The sequence below is a fragment of the Colossoma macropomum genome, unplaced genomic scaffold, assembly GCF_904425465.1.
Source record: "Colossoma macropomum unplaced genomic scaffold, Colossoma_macropomum, whole genome shotgun sequence".
Taxonomy (NCBI): Eukaryota; Metazoa; Chordata; class Actinopteri; order Characiformes; family Serrasalmidae; genus Colossoma; species Colossoma macropomum.
The window spans coordinates 24,994,756-25,017,234 of NW_023494786.1; the positions used below are offsets into that span (position 1 = coordinate 24,994,756).

The 22,479-nt window shown below is 39.8% G+C and overlaps 1 protein-coding gene across 1 annotated transcript in view; it reads left to right on the forward strand.

Annotated features, from left to right (window-relative positions):
• The first annotated feature begins 377 nt into the window (after positions 1 to 377).
• Positions 378 to 22,479, forward strand: part of nrip1a (nuclear receptor interacting protein 1a) — a 42,918-nt gene continuing 20,816 nt past the window's right edge. The window contains 1 exon segment of the mRNA XM_036564746.1: positions 378 to 659. The gene's annotated coding sequence lies outside the window, so the exon portion shown is untranslated.

Consider the following 22,479-nt stretch of genomic DNA (forward strand, 5'->3'; position numbering starts at 1 on the left):
ACTATCCTAACATGTAATTGAACAGGTCTAAGCCTGAGGAGATGTAGCTCCCCTGTGCTGGCTACGTGTAATCATACAAGACCTTAATATAGGCCTGCCTAATTATATCACAGCCTTGGTATGAGGCAGAAATATTTGTGCTGTGGCTTTAAGGCTGGGAGGAGTGTACGTGACGTTAGGATTTCTTTTCCCACCCGTAATCCTTGAAAACCCCGCCTCGTGGGCTCTGATTAGCGGGCTACTGGCGAGTACGAGCTACCAGCCAATCCTAACACAGGAGATGAGAGCGTTTCAGCCAATCATAGCACAGAAGGAGAAACGCTTCTAACCAATCCGAGTTCAGAGAGGCGGGGCTTGTCGGAATACGGGTGGGCGTGTACATGGCATTGCAGAGTGCCGGGGATACCTCGCATAAACAATTCAGCCAGTCGACTGCATTGACTCTAAAGCGGAGAGGGAACGATAGAAAAGGCGCGTAGCTCATATACAGCAAAGACCATATCACTTTTTTAATATATATATATAAAAAAAAACGTATACCCAGTGAGTTTGGGTTGGTCTACCTTGGCAAGAGAGCATGAACATGTGGCCAGAAGACTGTAGCCCACAACGCAGCACAATTCTCAGAGGACTCTCATCATATGAAGCCATTTGAACAGGTACGTGCTCAGCTGAGGGTACACAGTCCTGATGTGTAACATTAGCTGCTTGAGAGAAACGGATGGTCCTCAGTTACTCGCTAATGTGGGAAACGAAGCCTGAATAGGCTGAATTGAAGGTGCCAGCCCGCGTTGTGGCATTAAACTAGCTCGCGAGGCTTGAGAGGCTCTATATTTTCGTGTGAAATAATAAGTAGTTGAAAGCAGGAATGTCACACTGTGACGAGGTAGTAGGAGCTGACGTTTCCATTTTGTTTCATTGTGGTCAGGCTTGGGTTTTCCACTGTGGGTTGCCAGCCAGTGTTTACTCGTAAACACTAGGTATGGTCTGGTACAGTAAGTAGAGGATGACATTTTGTTTCATGTGTACAGTCAAACAGTTGACATGAAGATGAAGAAAGGCAAGGCTAGGAAAGCCTGCTTTATGCTGCTGGGCATCAGGGGTCCTTCCATCTATTCCAAGTCAAAACACAATACATGCAAAACAGGATATTGTGGTTGATTTTGATGGACCCTGTGGCCTGTGGCCTCTTATGTGACTACCTCGATTTAGCAGGTCTACAAAACAAATAGGTGGCAGTTCCCTCAGGTCTTGTAGCCTGTAGCCTACTGGCCAACATGTGCCTGGAGCTATGGAAGTCTGTTGTAGGCTACCTGTAGGTAGGGCTGAGCAGTATGACAGTGTGTATCTTTATCGTGATAAAATTTGTCACAATACAATACGGTATGTTTTTCTCAACATATCATGCTATCAGTCAGTACTTGTAGCACACTGACCAACTGCATGTTTCATTATAAAGAGAGCAAAATTGGGAATTTTAGTTCACTATATTCCAAATACTGGATAAAAATCATTGTATTCACGGTTTAAAATGTAGCTCTTCTGGTTATTTTTTTCTGAACTTATAAGATGTCTAGAATAATAAATATTTTGACATATAATGTATTGTGAATATTTCTTGAAGTATCACAATATTGTATTTTTGTCATATCGTCCACCTCTGCCTGTAAACTGCAGTGTTTTCCATATCTGAAGAGTAATATTCACGTCAAATTCTTTCATTTTTGTGCTTGTGGTAGTTATCTTACATCTTAAATGTGTTTTCTTTAGGAAGAATTCAAATGAAGGCTAAATACAGATAAGAACGCAGTGAGTCATTTCCACCCATGGTGGCTGTGAACTGTTGAATGCTTTAGCACTTGGTCCTGATGATAACCAGCAGTATGGATTTTGGCCCTGAGACTTTATTAAGTTCTTCACATTTCCAATCAATGTGAAGCTGTGGAGAGCTGTAGTAAATGTCAGAAGGTCAGGAGTCACAGGCTGAAAGGTCATGGATTTATTAGCTCAGGTGTTTGTAGATAGCGCTCTTTAATTGTGTGGATAAATCTCCTAATCTCTCTGTTGATGAACTTTTCCATGCCACCCTTCTCAACCTTTGCTGTGCTGAGCAAGGTAAACAGTATTACAGATAGACGGTTTTTAGGTCAGTGTGGACACTGACCCATGATGTGGCTGTCTGTGTAAATACGGATGACAGTGCTGCATTTCACCAAGTCAGAACTGTTGTGATGGTCGCTAGAGCTGGGCAGTATAACAATATTTACCATTATCGCAATAATTTACATCACAGTATGCTTTTCTGGGAACATTGTGGATATCGTCAGTACAGAGCCTGACCAGCTATATGTTTCATTACAAAGAGAGCATAATTAGTGTTTCCCACAGTTAGGCTGTTCCCCCACCCGAGTATATTTCATCCTCTTTTAACAATATTCAATTTCCATTTGTAATATCCTGAATTTGATACTGAATATAAAAATATATAAAATATATAATAAAAATAAAATATATAATAAAATAATATATAATAAAAACTTATACTTAAGTAGTCATTTATCATCTGTGAGCCAGTAGGCATACTTCTTCCAAAGTCTAGACTGCTGATTCGCAGTCTAAATTACATGACACTTGCGTTACTAACATGAGTGCTTCTTGGTTAGTCTGTAATTTGTTGTAGTCAATAAGTGTATCCACTTCCAGCACCTCACACTCGTTTCTGGCTTGTGATGAAAAAGAAATTGAAATTAAAGCTGCATTATGTCGTTTCTTATTAAACCTGAAAGAAGTAGCGTTACTGAGTCAGGAACGAAAAAACGACCAAACTAAAATATGGCATCCATGTGCTGCTGTGAGCCGGATTGGATTGGATTTTGCAGAAATTTTTCACACCATATCATACATCTTTACGTAATAATGTCGGACATGTAGGCCCAAAAACGAAAGTTTAGCTCGATGTTTAGGTATCAAATGCAAAATCTGCATTATATTAATGAAGATATGATGACAATAGTAGGTCATTCACTTACATCCTCGGAAGACACATCCTTCACATTGACTGATTTCTTTTTGAATTCTCTTTCAAAACGCTCGCAAACATCAGATTCAGATGCTTGGGGAAGGGGCCTGAAGCACAATCCAAAATGTGCTTTTGCAAGTGCCGTTACACATTCCACCAGAGAGGTCGCCAAAGCCCCAAAACTTACATAGTGTAGCTTTAAGGAATTGGTGTTGGTATTGATATCCAAATATTTTTAATGATATCTAGCCCTAATGATGTGTTAGGATAGCTATATATTAACCTCTCTCCATGGTGGCCCAGGTTTGTTTCGGGCTTGTGGGAAATGGTGTAATTAGTCCTGTTTGAATTTGGTTTTATTTAACAAAATATATAGATTCTGGTGTTTTTTTTGTCTGTTCTCACTTACCAAAAATAAAACTAAATTCTGTGATACATAGTGTGTGTCACGAAAATGTCTTCAGGTATCATGATATTAAACTTCTGCCATATCGCCCACCTACCTATCTGTTACTAGAGTCTAATATATGGTGGGAAAGCTGGCTCCCGATATGTGCTGCATACAAACTGAATTTGCAGTGCTGACTTTGAATTTTGCTGAAGCTTTTGTAGTGGTTTATGAGATCTGTGTCCTCTGTTGAGCTTTAGTTTGTAGACCTCTTTCAGCAAGCCTGAATAGAGACCAAAGGGGAAACCTCAGTTCTGGAATTGTATCTGACAGCAGCTACTGATAAATGTAATTTTCAAGTGCGTATGCTTCAACTGTTGTTGTATTGCTTTGAGATGACCCCAGGCTAGACAGTTGGTTTGAGTACAAAATACAGGTTTGTGAACTCCTGCCTTGTGTTTGTTCAGTGAAATTACCATGCCAGTTTATCACATGGTGAGCTGAATTACAAGGCCCAGTTGATTGGGACTTTGACCTTAATGCCGAATGCAATTAACTAACCGAGGGAATTAGAAAAGTTGTTGTTGTTGTTGTTGTCTGAGTGAAACAAAGAGGCCAGAAACAGTACACACTTCTCATTTCAATATGTGAGAAAGAAAGGCAGGACAAGGGTAAAGGAGGAATGAATGACATTGAAAGAGTATGTGCATGTGCCTGTGTGAGATGCTTTGTGTGGTTCGTGTGCGGTGCAGGAGCCAGTATGTGCTCCCGAGCACTCACTCTGCATGTGAATGCACGTGCAAGCACAGTGTGGGTTGTTGTTCACGAGGTAATGACAGACTCATCTACTGGACGTAAGGTCATGAAGTCCATCAATCATGACCCATAATTGATTGAGCGTAATGAAGATTGAGCTGCATTATTCATAGTTTGGAAAAAAAAAAAAGACAGAAAAACAACAGCAGGCCCACACTGAGATCGAGGTCAGATAAATCAAGCGGAGAGGTGCCCACGCAAGCATTGCCTTGTTCAAAAGACAACCGGCTGGACGTGATCTTGTAAACATACCAGATCAATGAGAGCATGCCAGCAAAGATCTCAGCACTGCACCAGCTTTTAAGAAGAAGACATTTACAGTAGCTCTTAAATTGGCTCGCGCTATGGTCTGCGAGGAGGAGAGTAGGAGGAGGGGAAAAAAAAAGAAAAAAAGACAAATGCAAGCAAAGAGTCCTGTATTAAACTAACGGCGTAAGCAAAAGTAGAGGGCAAAAGGAAAAGAAGGATCTTAAATCATGTCTCTGGGTGCCAGCTCATCTGTCAAGAGTGCCGCACAGAAATGATTTTTCCATCTGTAGAATAGAAATGTCAGCCCAGGGCGAGCAAGGTGTATCGGTGACATTTTTATAGAGTGGACTGGTATTATGCACGCGATTTATGGCCCGCGTACGAGTCGCTGCACATACGAAAATACTCCCTCGGTTTTAACTAAGGTGACTATGGCTTGAGTGAGCTCTCATTGAATCAATAAGGCTGGAGTTTCAGATAATGATGTTTTCAACATGAGCTGTTTCATATTGAGATGCTAATACATGGGCAGTATGCAACCTGAATGTAGAAAGAGGCTGAGAATGTGTTGAGTTTGTTAGCATCTGCCAAATGGTTTCAGTGTATTTTTAAATGTACAGACGTGTCAAACTATGTGTGAGAGCTGGAACACACTGCATGCTCTGTGTTCTCTTCAAGAACATGCTGTTATAATGAGAGCTTTAGAGAACAAGTCTTGGCTTATTAGGGTTCTTTCTTTGCAGTGACATCATGTTTAAAGAGATAAGGCCGAGTTCTTTCCTCTTACGAACAATTCAGAACTCCAAGTACTTTAAGATAACAGCAGTTTGGTGAATTTCAAGGTGAATTTCAACAATTTTACACAGTTCTTGTACAATTGTTGTCAAAAACGTCAAAGAGTGTTGTGCTGGGATTATAGAGAACCTGGCACTGGCACAAATTTCTTTACAGTGGTGGTGATGGGAACCAGGGTTCATTCACAAAGTGTACAGCACAAATATAGCCATTGTATTTACTATCCAAAACCAGTGTCTTCTGAGTTTTTGTATGTAATGCTGATAATGGTAAAACAGTCATAAATGTGAAAAAAATATGCTGTCTTTGGGGACTGTTACAACTTCCTACGTGTATCTGTCCATCTGTATCGTTCACTCTTTGAGAGCCTTTTGGTCATTCAGAGTGGTTTGATATGAAATGCTCTGTTCTGCAGAAAACTACCAACTCAGATTTTTACAGTGGTGGTGATAGGAACCAGGGGCCACAGTGTCATCAACACAAATATAGACATTTTATTCACTATGCTAAATCTATGAATCTACACGTCTTCTGAGTTTTACATATAATTTTGATCTTTTAAATATAGTGGTAAATCTAAAAATACAAGTATTCTTTGGATACTTTTTTGCCTTACATAGTCCTATATTCACCTCTCTGCCTCAAGTGGATTGTAAAAGGCGAAACCTTCTTTCAGAACAAACATAAAACAATATCTCTGTATGCCAGTGTCTCAATATCTAACTTTTATTAGGGAACGTTTAGAGACATTAAACTCTTCAGACGTCTGGTTCCTAATATGGTTCTAAGTATATCTAGAATGGAGCATTTCACATCAAACCATTTAGAATGACTTTGTTTGCATCTTAACCATGGACTTATATTAAAAAATCGGTGGAATTCTTCAGACGTCTGGTGCTGGTCACCACCACTGTGAAAAATTCTGTCTCGCAAGTTTCTCTAGAATGGAGCATTTCATATCAAACCCGACTTTGTTTTCATCCTAAACGTTTAATTATGCCAAAACTTTGAAAAATCAGTGAAGTTCCCCATTAAGAGCAATTGTCTGATGGCTTTCTATGATGATTTCTGATGGATACTAAATATAGCTCAGATATAGCCCTCATTGATAAGTTAGGAAGACTCATATGGAATTGCAGGTGAATTTTTTGACGGACCAGTCAATTCAGGCACACCAAAGCTCCTGCTCTTCACCCTATGTCTCTGGACAGCTCTAATGGCCATAGGAAGAAAGGCTGCAGTGGGTTTTCTGTGTGGCAGGCTCAGCATAATTGAGGGCTCGAGAGGACACAGTAGGGGTGATGGTTAAATTGGACTTAGAGCTGTTATTCAACAGTGTCTTAATTTAACTACCCCACGGTTATATTAAGCAAAGCCCACAGAGAAAAGTGGCTCACTTCGAATGCCAGTCATTCTATACCGATGCTGAGACTTTTGAAGGTTACGGGCCTGTCTGTGGCTGGGGCCTGACGGATTGATGTATGTCCCCTGTCGAGCGGAGAATTCAGAGTCCAAGGCCGCCGCAGTGCCGTCCTGTTGGGGTGGGGTAGAGTTGGTAGGGGGGGTAGTGGTTGTCCTTCATAACTTCTTAGCCGCCTGTCCTTTCTGGAGCCTTCACAGCTCAGGCAAGGGCATTGTGTCAGCTACAATAAGCTGAGCCGCGGAGCACTTCACCCTTACATAATCATCTGACTCTAATGCAAGCATCTGACATGGTGCGGGCACTCACACCAGGCCCTGCGAAGTGGGGTGGGGCGGCGAGGGGCGGCTGAGACATCCCAACTTCATTATGTCTTGCTCTTTGGAGAGCTTTTTTAGAAATTAAATTTGCCCAGCAATTAACTAAAAGGGGATTTTTTTTGTAGAATTTATGAATGACTGAGAAGATTGATATATGGTGAAAGAGAAAGGATGGTGGCATGTGCTGAGGAAAGGAAGGAGAGAGTTATGGATTTACTGCCATGTTGAAACGTCTCTTTCCCTGAACATGGAACAAGGTTAAGGCAAGAATTAGCACATGTTACAGGAGCATGACAACAGGAGTGTGTACTATGCTGTGTTGTCCATTCTCTGAGTCATTGTTGTGCGTTGAACATGGATATCTACAGGTTTGTGGTGGTGTGTTTGAAAACTTTCAGATTTTCTATTATTGTGTTATTGTTATATTCTACTAGGCCAACACTTTTTGAAAGAAAGGAATTGTAATTTTAATAGTGTAGAACATGTAGTAGTATAAGACTCAAGCGTAAGATAGATATTTGACTATATGTGCCAGCTGTTATTAAAAGTAGTTCCAACCGTTTTCTTCAAAATATCTACATAATTTAAGCACTGAGATGTAAACAAAGTCACTTAGAGTGGTTTGATGTGAAATGCTAGAAAAACTTATAGACTCTGATTTCTTTACGGTGGTATTGATAGTAACCAGGGGTCACGATAAGGCTGGGTAATAAGACAATAGTATTGTTATCATGATAAAATGCACCACAATATGTCACAGTGTGCTTTTTATGGATATTGTCAGTACTTACATCTTCCCAACTACATGCTTGATTGTGAAGACAGCAAAATAAGTCCTGTTTAATTGTCATAGTGCAGCTCAGTGTGTAAAATGTTGAATGTAAATCATTCTATTCATGGTTTTTGATGGTATTTATATAAGTGTGGCACTGCTTTGTCTTTTACAATTTATCAGATGTCAGAAAAAATATGTATGATGACATATCACAGATCGTAAAGGCTTTTTGAAGTATCGCAATATTACCTTTTTGCCATATCGCTCTCGGCTACAACGAAAGTGTGGCCATTATATTTACTATCCAAAACAAGAAGTGAACCTACATAGGTCTTCAGAGTTTTTATATGTTATGTTGATAATGGTAAAGCAGGGGTAAATCCCAAAATTTAAATGTTATCTTTGAGCACTATTCTGGTTCCTATTACCACCACTGTGAAAAATTCTGACTTGAGTTTTCCAAGAAAGGAGCATTTAAGATCAAACCAATCTGAATTACTATATTTACACCTTTAACTATACTGAAATCTTGAAAAATTGGGGGACCTACTTCATGATATGCTACACTACAAGCAATTCTGCAATATTTCAGGCATTTGGTACAGAATTGTATTGAATTCATTCCTTTTTTCTGCAATATCAAATACAGTAATTTGTGTTGGTATTATTCAGATACCAATGCTTATCTGTGCCATCTCTGTATGTTTCTAGGTAAGAGAAAGTCATAATGAAAATCCTTTTTTTTTAAGTAGTCCATGAAGACCACAACATGTCTGGATGCCCTGACTAATGCACAGCTTGAACTTGGCAGACTTGCGTGTTCCTTAAGAGTTAATTAAAGCGAATCCATTAACCAGTAAGCTATAGCATATGGTTAAGCAAGATTATGGTGTCACGAATTGTATTTAAATCCTGGTGTATCCTTTGTGTGTGGGATCTCAGGGGTTGGGTTACCTTAGACACTGAATGAGGCACTAATGCCAGCTTATGTTGTGAATACTAAGACAAGATAATCCATAACTCTGCGTTTTGGAAGATGAACCTCCTGTTCCTGTTGACCTGTTGAATCTTTGTAGGCAGGTCAAGTTCTTCACTTGGCCATGGCCTTGAAGGAGAGATCTCTAGCTGGCTGTGCATACTGAATGAGGTCTGCTAACATTGAGTAGTTCAGACGTGTAAACTCCTGTGTATCATGCGTGACAATAACAAATGCCCTCTATTCATATGATCGTACTCATTAGGATGTGAAAGCCACATACTGATCCTCAGCTCGCTTAGATCCACATCTGAGTTCAGAAAAGACATGGATGAGCAATATGTCTGCTGGCAGTAGATAAAAAAACAGCTCACATTGAATCCATTATAATCCACAGAAAGTACACCGCAGTCTGATATTTAGCGCAGTGACCGATTCACAGCTGTTTTGAACAGTTGAAGTCAGTTCATTGTCAAGAGCTGCTCTGGTGTTAGTGTGTGGGAACGTCTATGCCCGCAATATGAGAGAGTGCAAATGTTGCTCACTGAATCACTGTACTTAAGAGTAGGCTAGGCTAATCTGTTGCTGAGCAACAGTGGTCACCCCTCACACCGTGGGTGGGTGTATGGTTCATGCTGTTACCCAGGGGAAGCATTTTTTTAAGTTCAGGTCATGGCACATTGTTTTGCCGATGTGTGTTTGCCTTCTATGTTTGGGGCTGAGGAAGGAATCTGTGGTGTAGGGAGGACAGAAGCACCAAAGACAGCTGAGTAAATATTACAGTCCTGCGCTTTCAGCATGACACTTTGATATGCTAATACTTGCCCTCCAAGAAAGGTGGGGTCTTTCGGCTTGGAGTCTTTTGTAAGGCCCTGTTTTGGTTTGGTTTTATTGCTGTCATTGGGTGTACTAAGGGAAGCATCGCTTCAGATATGTCAAATGGGCACAGCTGTTTTACCATTTGATAGCCATTGGTACATCTGAGCGTTAGAACACTTCTGTATCAATGTTCTCTTCTTTTGATAAAAGGCCCATATCCTGTATTTTCTTCTCTTTTATGTAGGTCCACTCATCAGATTCACATGGACTTTAGGTCCACTTATCAGATTCATGTGGTCCAACTTCATTTTATTCCTTAGAATGAAATTATTGCAGTGCGTTTAAGACTCATATACGTAAATGAAGAGTAGTCACTCCTGACTTCTTCAGTGTGAATGGGCTGGGCTTAACTGTTGTAGGCTGAATAAGTGGATATGTGCAAATGTTCAGCTGTTGGGTAATTTAGCACAGTATGATTAAAATAAGGATGTAGAAATGTGTTCATAATTTCTGTGATGTGATATATGACTAAACCTAAAAAGAGAAGACCACGCATTGGACTTCAAAAGTAAAGTAATTATAAAATGTAATAACAAAAATGTTTTCCGGATTATAGGACAATAAAAATGAAAGAGAGTTAAAATAATGGATAAAAATAAAGCAAAATAGTCTCAACAGGTTATTATGTTCACACAAACACACAAGCTTAGACACAAAGGCTTAACTAAGACAAAAATTAGCAGGTTAAACTCTGAGGAGAGAGAGAAAGTGATGGGAGGGAGAGCACCCACAGGTGTCTTCTTCATCTAACACAGACTTGATCAAAGCAGTTCTGGCTTTATGCAGTTTATATATAAAATATTCTGATTCATTATTACAGATCAAACCTATTGTACTGCAGACTTGAATTGGTTCAGTAAAGTATCATTGGTGAGATTCGGCCAACAAAGATAGTGTCCCTCTTCTTAATGACGTCAGCAAGAGTCGCTTGAAGGTTCCCAGATAGTCATCTTTTACTCATTTTATGATAGTGGAAAATGGATAATGAAAACTTGGTTTTAGTTCCTGTACCATAGGCTGTCACAATGCCTAGTAGGACAGTTTAGAGATGGTATGATAGTTTGGAGATGGACATGAACAAGTACTTGTCAGTGTCTTTCTCAAGGATCTTGTCACCAACTTCACAGAGACAGAAAAGCCAAAAAAACTATTATTCCTTGGTGTAAGAAGTACATTCTTAAGCAAAGTGATGTACATTAAAATAAATCAAACTTGATTATGGGAGATAATCTGTATCCCTTCAGGCCCATTTAAGAGAGATTGTAACTTGATTGTTATTAGAGTGTGTTAAATTTGTGTACTAGCATTTGCAGAAAAATGGCATATTTAAGTTTGTTCCATGTGTAGAGGATTGAACTTATTTTCGTTTAAGAAAAGTCTATGATGTGTATCTCTCTCCAAATAAATATTACATTTCTCCATAATGCTAATCAGGTAGACATACAGAGTGTTTCCACATTTTTTATGGCATTGTTTCAGCATCAGTAAATTTGTACATGGAAAATATCCGCATCGGCCCACAGTTGCCGTATCAGTGCGTCCCTAATTGTTACTGTTTAAGCAAACAATACAATACCCATCTGTTGTTACCATGTTAGCAAGTGGCAGTTATGTCACGGTGAATCGGATAAATACAGAGGTATCAGCCTCAGACCTGACCTGGATGAGCAGGTTGTTTTCCTCCAACCTGAGATAATTATCATCCATTCCACTCTGGGACAGCTCTTCCCTATTCACTGGTGTATTTTTAGTGGACATCTCCAATAATGGGGCCTGAAACTTGATCCAGATCATTCTGTTGAGTGGATAAAGGGCTCTGTGCCTTTGTTGGGTGTCGCCAATAGTTCAAGGTTGTTATCTAACGCAGGAGTCACATCAAGGTCAAGCAGGGTTTGATACATTGTTTTGCCAGGGCCAGAAAGACACACTATCTTGATGTAAGCTTTCAGGAGAGTCAGAAAAGGGACAAAGGAAAGAAAGCACCTCAGCACATGACCAGAAAGAAGTGCTTTTTCAGTGCTTCCAGAACACGGCCATGCAGACACCAGACGTGTATTTGGAAAGTGTCTGTGCTGGCTGTTTAAATGAATCATAGGTGACTCATTTAATTAATCACCCATCATTTAGCAAGCAGCCCACTAAAGCATTAGCTTTAAATGTTCTTACCGTTAAAGGTCATAGGGGGAAAGACTTATTCACCCTGGCACAGAGAAAGTCAACGTCTTCAAACAATGGTTCGTACAGATTTAGTTCTGTTTGCAGGGCAGAGTGATGTGACTGTGCACAGACCTCGTAGGCTTTCTGCAGAGTGCTGCGCTCATTTGAGGCATCAGCATAATGGAAGTGGAACACGGAACCAGAACTGCTATGCTGTGTGAAAATTATCTGGGCCAAAGGTGCACAACAAAAAAAAATGTGTGGCACTTGTTTGATTTGCTAGATCTTGCTGATAGCAGAATGAATCACACTCGTTTGATATGTTAGTAGGTGTCTTTGGCAGGAGAAGGAGTATAATACTTTCTTCTTCTTCTCCTTTTAGATAAAAGTTTAGAGTGGCTGCTTTTAGCCAAATGTGTTTTCCCTGACAAAGGAAGTGTTGCATAAGATATGAGAGGTGACGAAAGCTGTCACCTTGAATTCAGGTGCTGGATAGAGCACCCTCCCCGCAGCCTCAGGGACAAGTTTATCTCATTTCACCGTGTCAAAGTCAAGCTGAGGAGATTTGAAATAGTCTGAAAACAACCTTTTTGAACTTGTCAGCAGTAAGATGCAAAACGGTGCGCGACCCTCCGTGAACTGAGCTAAAACTCCGGTCAGCTGCTGTGACACCATTTCAAATATGGTTCAGCGAACCTCCGTTTTACCCGCAGCGGCCAAGCGCTTCAGCGCTAACCTTTTTTCTGTGCCATTGTCCTGCTTACGTAACGCTATTTAGCGGTTAGTGGCTGACACTCCAGCCAGACAACTGATGGAGCTGGCCTTTTTTTCTTTTTTTGCTAAGCCATCTGCACTTTTTTGTGGCTTGACCTTACTGATTAGGATGAGATTAGAGCTGACCTGAAAACATTTGAATGCTGTAAATAAGGGCAATGATCTAATTAGTGCTCGGGCCTATTCGTCCGCCCGCTTTGTGTGGGCTAGCTAGAGGTAGCAAGGAGAGCTGAAGGTGATAAAACATCCAAGTTGCCTGTAAATGTGATGAAGACTGGAGCAGCACTGGGTGCAGCCATTAAAGATATTTTATAGCGGCCCTGCACACTCCTCCCCCGCCGAGCACACGCACATGTAAACCTATCTATCAGAGAGAATTGACCTGCCTGTGAGTGATGAGGCCCACTGCTGTCATGAAAACTTCTCTGTCCTCCACATGCGTGCAGGCATTCCTGCACTCCAGTTTCAATTAATAAAAGAGGTTTGATGCTCTTTTTTTCTTTTAATGTAATCATTTATAGAACTGTAGTTGAGTTGGATCATTTGCCTGTGCCAAATAACATGTATAAAAGTGAATATTGTAAATGGAATATGGTAAAAATTGAAGAAGCCACACTCTTCGAACTACAGGTGACAAAAGGGTTCTTTGGCATGGTGTCATGTAGGGGTGGGAATCTCTAGGCATCTCACAATTTTCATTCAAGGAACCAAGCTTATCTCGATTTTGATTACTCGATGCATCTCAATTTTTGATTACTTAAGCTGTCTTTTCCTCTCTATTTGTCATTATGTGGGGTAGCCGGTAGCCTAGTGGTGGGAGAGGTGAGCTGGAAGGTTGTAGGTTCAAATCCCAGAACTGAGTAGGAGGACCTGGTTGTGCCCTTGAGCAAGGCACTTAACCACCTACTGCCCCAGGCAGCGCTGCTCTGCTGGCAACTAGACCTCCAGACTGGGCAGCAAAAAGACAAATTTCCCTTGTAGTATCAATAAAATCCCTAACATAACACAATTGCATGCATGTGCTTACATAGCAGTGTTTAATGTAGAAACTATTTCTTTATAAAAAGCTTTTTTATCCAAATAACACCACTATTCTATTGCTGATTTTCATTAGGACTTTAATTGGGTTTTCAATGTAAGATATGGGTGATTAGATTACATTTTCTTTTTTTTCCTTTAGGGCCACTTACAACAGTTGTGTTTTTATGTTCCAAAAATTCACTTTTACATGACTGTTTTATTGTACTGCGCCTTACTGAAAAAAGCAGTCCAGGCTGAAACACTCCTTATAACTTCTACCTGAATGGATGGGGCCAAACTGCTGCAGGCCGAGTAGGTGGATGTATGTAAATGAGTTGGTTTCATGACATCACAAAAACAGAGAATTCAAAATCAAAACTTGAACAATTTTTATATACTACATCAGACTCTTTTATTTCTAAAAAGCAAGGGAAATTTGGTTTTCCATGATATGGGCCCTTTAACACCAGACTTACACTGCTGTGCCTTGACTTACCCTTGAATGCTTTTAATAGTAGTTAAAGCAGTTCTAGCCTAAATGTGCACATTCAAAACTTGTAACACACATTCAGGTAACATTCAGGTAATTTTGTAATTTTACAGTTAATCCTTCAGTAAATTCTTAAACATAGAGCTAAACTCTGAATACTACTGGATTAGCCTGGTAGCAATTTTTAGGTAGTGGTTAAACTAAGCCACAGTTTACTATGTTTCGGGCCTGTTGCTTCATATAAACGACCAAGTCGTGACCGCAAACATGCATATATTAGAGGTCCTGAATTTTGTCCTCTTTCAAGCTGTGCTGTGCAAAAGTATCCTACTTTATAAAGCTTCTGGTTGTGTGTGAGTTTCTATACAGTAGGGAGGAGACAGAGCCTATATAAAAATCTCGCTGTGAATCAATACAGAATTTAATCACGATGCATCTAAGAACTAATTCTTTTTTCCCCCACTCCTGATACCATGGCAGAACCACTTTCAATAATTGGTTAAAAGAACCTTCAAGTAATATAAAAGTGTACATCTAAGCCAAGAACCCTTCAGGAGCTTTTATTTTTATGTGCATTTGCTACCACAAATGAACACAGACTTCAACAATTGACTTCCTGACTATGTTTTGTGACTTTGTTTTGTAAAACTGAAAGAAAAAAACGTAGCGAAAATATGTTAATGTTTCATTTTTGAATGACATTTCCCTTTTTATGTGATTTTTTTTGCTGATAATCTCAGTCAACGTGCCTCTAATCTGCAAAGGCCCTTTGTTTGCCCTCCACGCTAACAGATAGGGATGCTGTCCTCTGTGGCTCGTGGAACAAAGAAGAAAATATAGTCGCTGGCTGCAAAGCGCTGCAGTGTGCGCCTTTTAAAATTCCCATCCGCTTTCAGCGCTCAGTAACCTTGCAGAGCTCTGACTTCATCCTGGAACAATGTCAGATCCATGTAGATGAATATAATTAAACAGGCGCTTATCATCCAGCTGGGGAAAGTTTAGCGGTGGGTCAGCCTTGTTTGCCTCTCCGTGCTGAAGGTCAGGCCAGGGTTAGACTGGCAGTTCGCAGGCAGGAAGGTATGCGAGCGACACGGAGCGCACACACAGCAGTCCAGCACAAGAACATTTTCCAGTTCACAAAAAGGCTATTTTTATACTGACTGTCTGTTTACATTGGTTCAAGTATTGGAAGTGCTGTGGTATTAATGGCCCAAGTTTATGTACTGATCTCTATATGAGATTTGTATTATTTTCATCAGAGATGGGATAATAAAATTAAAAAAACATATTCACATATTCACAGAAAGATGTAATAGTTCAATACACCTAGGGGGTGAATTATACGGCGTTATCAAAAATCTTTTCTGTTGTTGCTTTTTTTTTGTTTACAAAGTGACGTCCAACTTGGAGTGAGTTGAAAACTTAACCTGTAGAGGTCAGCAGTTTGTTTATACTGTTGTACCTATGTGAGCAGATAGTCAAAGAAAAAGAACAGTCATGGCTGAAAGTTTGAAAAGAAGTAAAGTCTGGGAGCATTTTCTTAAAATAAAGGATGAAGTTGTCTCAGCTAACGTATGCAGTTCTGACCAACAACATTACCTTTGGTCACCCGAAAAGAAAACATGCTGGTGTTGGTTCTGCAGAATAGAACGGTCAGTAAACGGTAGCTTTCCCTCCATAGCAGGGTTCTGACAAACCAAACTTGTCCTGGAAACCTATTCACACACAGCTTGTCTAGTGAATTAGCCTGTTAAAATATTAAACTAGTTAAATGATGCTGCAGCCAGAAGAGCTATAACATTAATCTGCATATTTATTATTATATTACTTATTTTTAGATATTGTTTATTACTTACTGTAGCTCTGAATTATGGGATTAACCAAATCATTGTGGTGGTAATTTAGCTCTTGGTGAAGAGTTCCTCAGTTTGTTAGAACATTGCCAAGTATATTATTGTTACAGCTTTCCACATTTACAGGCCAAATTTAAGCCATTTCATTGCTTATAAGTCTAATTAGATTGATTCATTTGAATAACAAATATCAGAATTCGTTTTTTTGCAGCTGTAGATACAACTGAAACCAGAAATTAACAAACAACTACACACAATATATGTTCAGAGCAACAAGAGTCACAGTGGTCTTCTGAACCGACACATAAATCCCAAGCCAAGGAACCTGTCACAGCTGACACGATCCAGTTTGCCCCCGAGCTTTGATTCATACAATCACCAGAAAAAGCATTTGCTTTAGATATTATGCGGGACAGTATGTTATTTAATAAGGCGAAGGATTTTCATAGTGGAAAAAGAGTCCTATGCCATTAGCTGCTGGAATTATCTTCATGCTGATTGGGGCGAGGCAGGCCGTGAAGTGGGTGAAAACGAGCGGCAGGCAGGCTGCTGCATAGCCTTTAGCTAGGAGCACTATTTAATTAAGATCAGCCTGTCTCACATACAGGCTGCCTGATAAGGGCCTGAAAACGCATCTGGCCATATGAGTGCTTGATCTTTCTCTGCTGGGGTTAATGAAGGTGGTCTCCTTAGAGTTAGAGTTGTGATAAAACTCACTGGAACTTTTCTTTTGTTAGGGCAGAAAGGAACTACATCTGACCTGTTTTCTCTTCAACAAAGCTAGACTGCATGATGAGTGAACTTATTGGGGAACAGTTTGGATTTGACTCTGTAGTAGAACTGGGTGGTATGTGTACAGTGTGTATACTGTTATGGTGACGTAAAACTTAAACTGGAGTAGCAGGATTTTTATAGGTTCTTATATAGCGTCTAGTATATAGATCCAAAATATCTATTATAAATTCATGTCAATTTAATGACAAAATTCTAGTAAATTTTCTCATGATAATAAGGCCTGTAATAATTAATGGCCTGATAGCTGTTATTTGAGCTAAAAACCTTATTTTCCATATCGCAACCAACAAAATATAATTGGATCTGATTTTATTACCTAGGTTGAGTAATGTTTGTTTATTTAAGCTCTAGCTGTTACTAAGTATCGACAGCTAGGAAGCAAGATAGCTAATCAGCTGATTTGGCCATTTTGCCATGTCCAACATATCTACTTATGATATTTGTGTGGTTTTATGTACCTCAAACATCATTCATTTTCACATGACCATTTTCCAACTTCTCTTTATCTCTTAGAATTAAACAGGCTGTTTTTGTTACTGTGCCTTTAGGTGTGACGTTTAAATGACCTCTGCTCTGATTTGTTGCCCTGTACTTTATTAAACAAGCAGCCTGGATGAAACACTCCTCATAACTTCAGCCTGAGTGGACAGGGATAAACTACTGTAGATCAAACAGGTGGATATGTGTAAATGAGTTGGTTTCGTGACATCACATAAACAGTGAATTCAAAACGGAATGTTTTTGCAGCTTACTGTCCATATATGGACTGTATGGACTGTGAAGTGAGTGGACTGTGAAATAAAACAGGCTGTTGCTGTGCCTTTAAAAACTTAAAATCTACGTAAATGACCTCTGTTCTGATTGGCTGACCTGTATTGTGCCTCATTCGAAAAGCAGTAAAAGCTGTAACAGTCCTTATGACTTCAGTGTAAATGGGTGCTTTATTGAATGGATTCATCATTATCTAACATTTCATGACTGTGACAGACTAATAGGTCACCAGAAACACAAAAAAGGTGAAGGTGTCTGTTTTCATTTGTTACACTCTAAGTGTGACATTTTCCCTGTAGTCATGTCAGAATATTACACGTCAGAGAGTAATGCAGATTGAAGTTTCTGCTATTCTGTTAAAAATGGATTTCCATGTAAAATGAATAATCGATATATAGATTCATACCTCTGTGTTCTCAAAGGGATATCATTTGGCTGTCTTCTGATGAAGTTTAAAAATGTGATAAATGGTATTTGCAATGTTTTCAATGTCTCTTTCAAATGGCTTTTGCAGAATTATAACAACTTTTGATAGAGCTGACTCTAAAAGCATTCAGGTCACTTAGGAGGCAAAGGAGTTCTCCTTCTTTATTTGGTTATTCAAACTGAGCTCCTGATCCAGGTTCACCTCATCACTCTAGTCTTTATCAGGGTTCTGACAGGTGTTCAGTGCAGTGCCATGTAAATATTAAAAATGAATAACAGTTGACATTAGAAAAGATATTTAGATCTATTTGTTAGCCAGAGAGTTGCGCAAGGTCCCATATGTGGACCCACAGTTGAGTTCCTCACTTTCATAACCACCCATCTTTCATACTAGTTACAGAATAATTTACAGCAGTACCTGAATATTAAGTCTGAAGATTAAAACTAAATCATGAGCTTGGGTTTCAAGGGGTTGTGGACTGTAGAGCAACATTTAACCGGTTTGCTGTTTTTAATGCTGTTGTTTTTGCTGTTGTTGTTGTTGCTGTTGTTGTTATTGCTGCTGCTGCTGTCGTTGTTGTTTGCTGTTGTTCTCGTCGTCACTTGTAATCTTAACTTAATATATGGGCCCACCATTTCTCACTCTCCTTACTACATAACTTACATATTAGTTGCACAGTAGTTACTGAGTTATTCATAGTAGCCGCTGAGTAATAGGTCTTACATTTAAGAACCAAACAATAGGCCCAGGGTTAATGGACTGAAACTCATGTGATACTTTCCTTTATATTTCATCAAGGGAACTTTGTCCAAGCATCCTGCCAGGTCTTATAAACTTAGCTGTTATGCCGCAGGCCACGCAGGCCAACCTTACAGGCCCAGTATTTTCAGATAAGATATCTGGCAACATGTTCTCAGCCATACCAGAATAGGATGATGAACAACGCTGAATTCCGTTCCCTCCCTGATGACTCCCCGGAGGTTAAATGAGAAAGCGCTGGGTGCGGGCTAAAGCACACCCAAGTACAGGACAAGAACAGCTGGGTGCAGGCATGGCCGCCGTCTGCAGGGTATAGAGTTTCATCGGCCAGGAGGGCCAGCTATATTTCCTCGGAAGGGGGCCCGTGCCTCTGAGAAGCTGTCATCATTCGCGTCATAAATGTTCTGTTCGCATCAGGCCTCTCTCAGAAAAAGCTCCCCGTCTTGCGTGTCACTCCACGAAGTGTTAATGTAATGCTATACATACTAATTTGTGTCGTGCCTTGGGTTGGCTGTGCTTTTGATTGTGTAATGTGTTTGTGGACATAGATGCCATTGCAATAGCCCAGCTCTCCCTTCATACAAGTGCACAAGTGAGAAAAAACTTTGTTAGATCAAAAATATGTTTTACTTGTCATGTAAAGCAGTGATGTTCTACATTTTGTTAGTTTTTTACTTTTTTTCCATTTTTACATTTTCCATTTTTCAATCTCTCTTGAGCCATTAAATTTAAACAGGCCATTTTTGTTTCGGGGCCTTTATATGTAGATCACCTCTGTTCTGATTGGCTGCCCTGTATTGTGCTTTTTTAAAAAAGCAGTCTAGCCTGAAAAGTGCAGTAACAACACTCCTTATCACTTTAGTGTAAATGGGCAGGTTAAACTGCTGTAGGTTGAATGGACAGTCATATGTAGATGTGTTTGTAGTTGTGATGTCACAACAATGATTAGCTTATTTTTCCATAAATTGACTTTGCGGAATAGGAAAGTGAATGATGCATTTTAATAGTGTTCAAGCAGCTCCAAAAAAAGCAAGCATTTTTTTGTGATATGGGCCCTTTAATCTCCCCTTATTCATCAAAAACTGTCTGGGGAATCTCTCTTCATATAGAGCACTGTTGGCTAGACAGCCAGATAGCTGTTCGATTCAGCCAAGGCATAAGGTTAAAGGTGCACAGCCTCAATGAAATGTCCCGTCACTGAGCTGATAATCCGCACAGCCACTGGAGGCAGGCAGGATATTTGAGATATCCATCAGGGGAGCATGGAGGGTTTTTTGTCTTGCAGATGATGCAGTTCAAGGGCAGCTGCAGGCGGCACGACCCTCACTGTGCTTCTGACGCCACTCAAGGTCACATGCGCTCACCCCCTGACATTCAAGCACCCAGAGAGAGAGAGTGAGAGATGCAGAGTGTGTACGTGTCTATGTGTGTGTGTGAGTCGAGAGAGAGGGGAACGGAGTGTGTGTGTGTGTGTGTGTGTGTGTATGTATGTGTGTGTATTTGTGTGTATGGGTGCATGTTTTGTACGTTTTCAGGATGAAAATGTCCTGACTTTGGAAAACCAGAGAAAAACAGGGCTAACCTACAATGCCAACAGCATATAAATACAACAGCAACACATTAGTCCTGACTTTGTACTTTTTACAAAAGGTACATGTTTTATTTATTTGTTTGTTTGTTTTCTGAAAGGTCAAAGTCTTTTCTTTTTTGTCTCTGAGCTTAAGTTTAGAATTAGGTTTAGGAAAATTGTGTTTACAAATAGGTCGTTGCATAAATATGTAATATATATGGGTCTCATTAGTATTATATAGGCACTTACATGTACATAATACTATGGGACATATTACATATAGATACTATATATATATATATATATATATATATATATATATATATATATATATATATATATGTGTGTGTGTGTGTGTGTGCGCGTGTGCATGTGTGTGTGTGTGTGTGTATCTCATATATATATATATGAGATGGGTTGGGACATAATATTATTACATATAGATACTATGGGAGACAGGGAGAGAGTGAGGGAAGGAGGGAGGATGGGGTTGCTGTAAAAGTCATCTCTCCCTGTGTGCCTGTGTGCATTGGGCAAACAGAGTTCACTCTGCGCTGGCTGAGAGCTGCCAGGGCCTCATTTGCTCAGCCGTTTTCCCTCATCTCTCCCCATTTGCAGACAACCTGAGACATGCTGTTCTCTGGCTGCCTCTCCACAGGCCTGTGTTCATGTGGGGTTATCCTGGACTCATACCTCCTAGTTTATGCTTCTCAGAAGCTTTTGAAGTCTTTAGTTTTTATATTTCTTAATCAGTAAACTCTTACTGCTTTTACTTATTGAAACAGGTGCCTTGTCAGCCCCTTCGACTGGAAGCTTGTTTTTCAATTAAATTATCAGCAATGGCACCAGTGTGACACCAGGTACAGAAAATGGATATCAGAGGTGAAAAAAAAATCAGATTCAATCCTGCAACAAATTTATTCTGAAATAGCACCGTATAATGTTATGTTGTTAACTGTATATTTCGATTTGTCGGGTCAGTAGAGTGTTTGAGTAGTTTGAGCATGATAGTCAATTTTCAGATGCTTAAGTAAAGTGATTCAGTTAAAAATAGATTATTTTAGAGCTTAATACTTAAAAAAAAAAATCTGATTGATTTCTGTATTGGACGATACTTAACATTTGAAGTAAGTTACGCATAGTAATGTTTACATTTGATTTATGGTCTGTGTTAACAGGTTCGAGTCTGTTTTAAAAATAAATAAATACAAAACAGGTTCAAGTCTGCACTTTTGACTTTGTTTTCCACGTATTCTGAAGTCAAGAAATGGCAAAAATGTAAATTAAGTTGTTTTTTTTTTTTTCCTTTTTAGCAGAAGGAGACTGGGCATGCAACAATAACTTTTCATTATATTTAAATGATTATAACATATTTCCTCTTCTACTTACAAACACAAATTGGTACTAAGTGAAAGTTTAGACTCCTCAATTCAGACAAAATCTCAATGCGTTTCAATAAGAGTAATGAGAAATAACTAACAAGTGACCCCATACTGGACCTATTATTTAGCAGCTACTTTGAATATTCGGTTGAATAATTTGACAGATGTGAGTTTGCTGTTGAGAGTGAGGAATCGGAGAGTTGACCCACATTCTGGTTCGTAGGGTTTAAGGGGCTTCTTGTGAATTTTTATGGAAATGTAAGGTGAACATATTTACAGAATGCAGCAAAATTCATGTGGCACTTCAGCATGCTGTTGAGGGCTCTTTGTATTTGTACCCATTTACAAGTGACAGACAAAGAGTGCAGGAGTGATAGCAGTAGTGTAAACACTGCTTAAAGAGACAGGCCCTTTTAAAAGTTTGCTGACTCGTTTAGCCTTGCGAGTCGTGCCATTTTCCCCCTATTAACTTCTTAATCCTGCTTCATTTCTGCTAATTAGCGCTGGTAAGAGTGAGCGCTGCCACCACTGACAAGCCGCGCCCTGCCCATCCGTCTGTGTCAGGAGCTGCGTTACCTCTCCGGAGTTGCGTTCATTACTTTTGTCTTTTTCAAGTCCTTCAAAAGTGCTTATATTATTTAAGTCAAAGCAAGGGAAAGTGTGTAGTCAGCTGTTCTCAGGGCATACCGCGGTACGCAGAGCAGGCCAGAAGCACAAGAGGGACAGGCAATGAGACCTGGCCCATGTGTGGGTGAGGCTCAACAGTAGACTACTGTTAGATCTCGCATACTAACATGACCAGCTAACGTATATACATTGTAATAGAGGCTAAGGTCAGACCTCT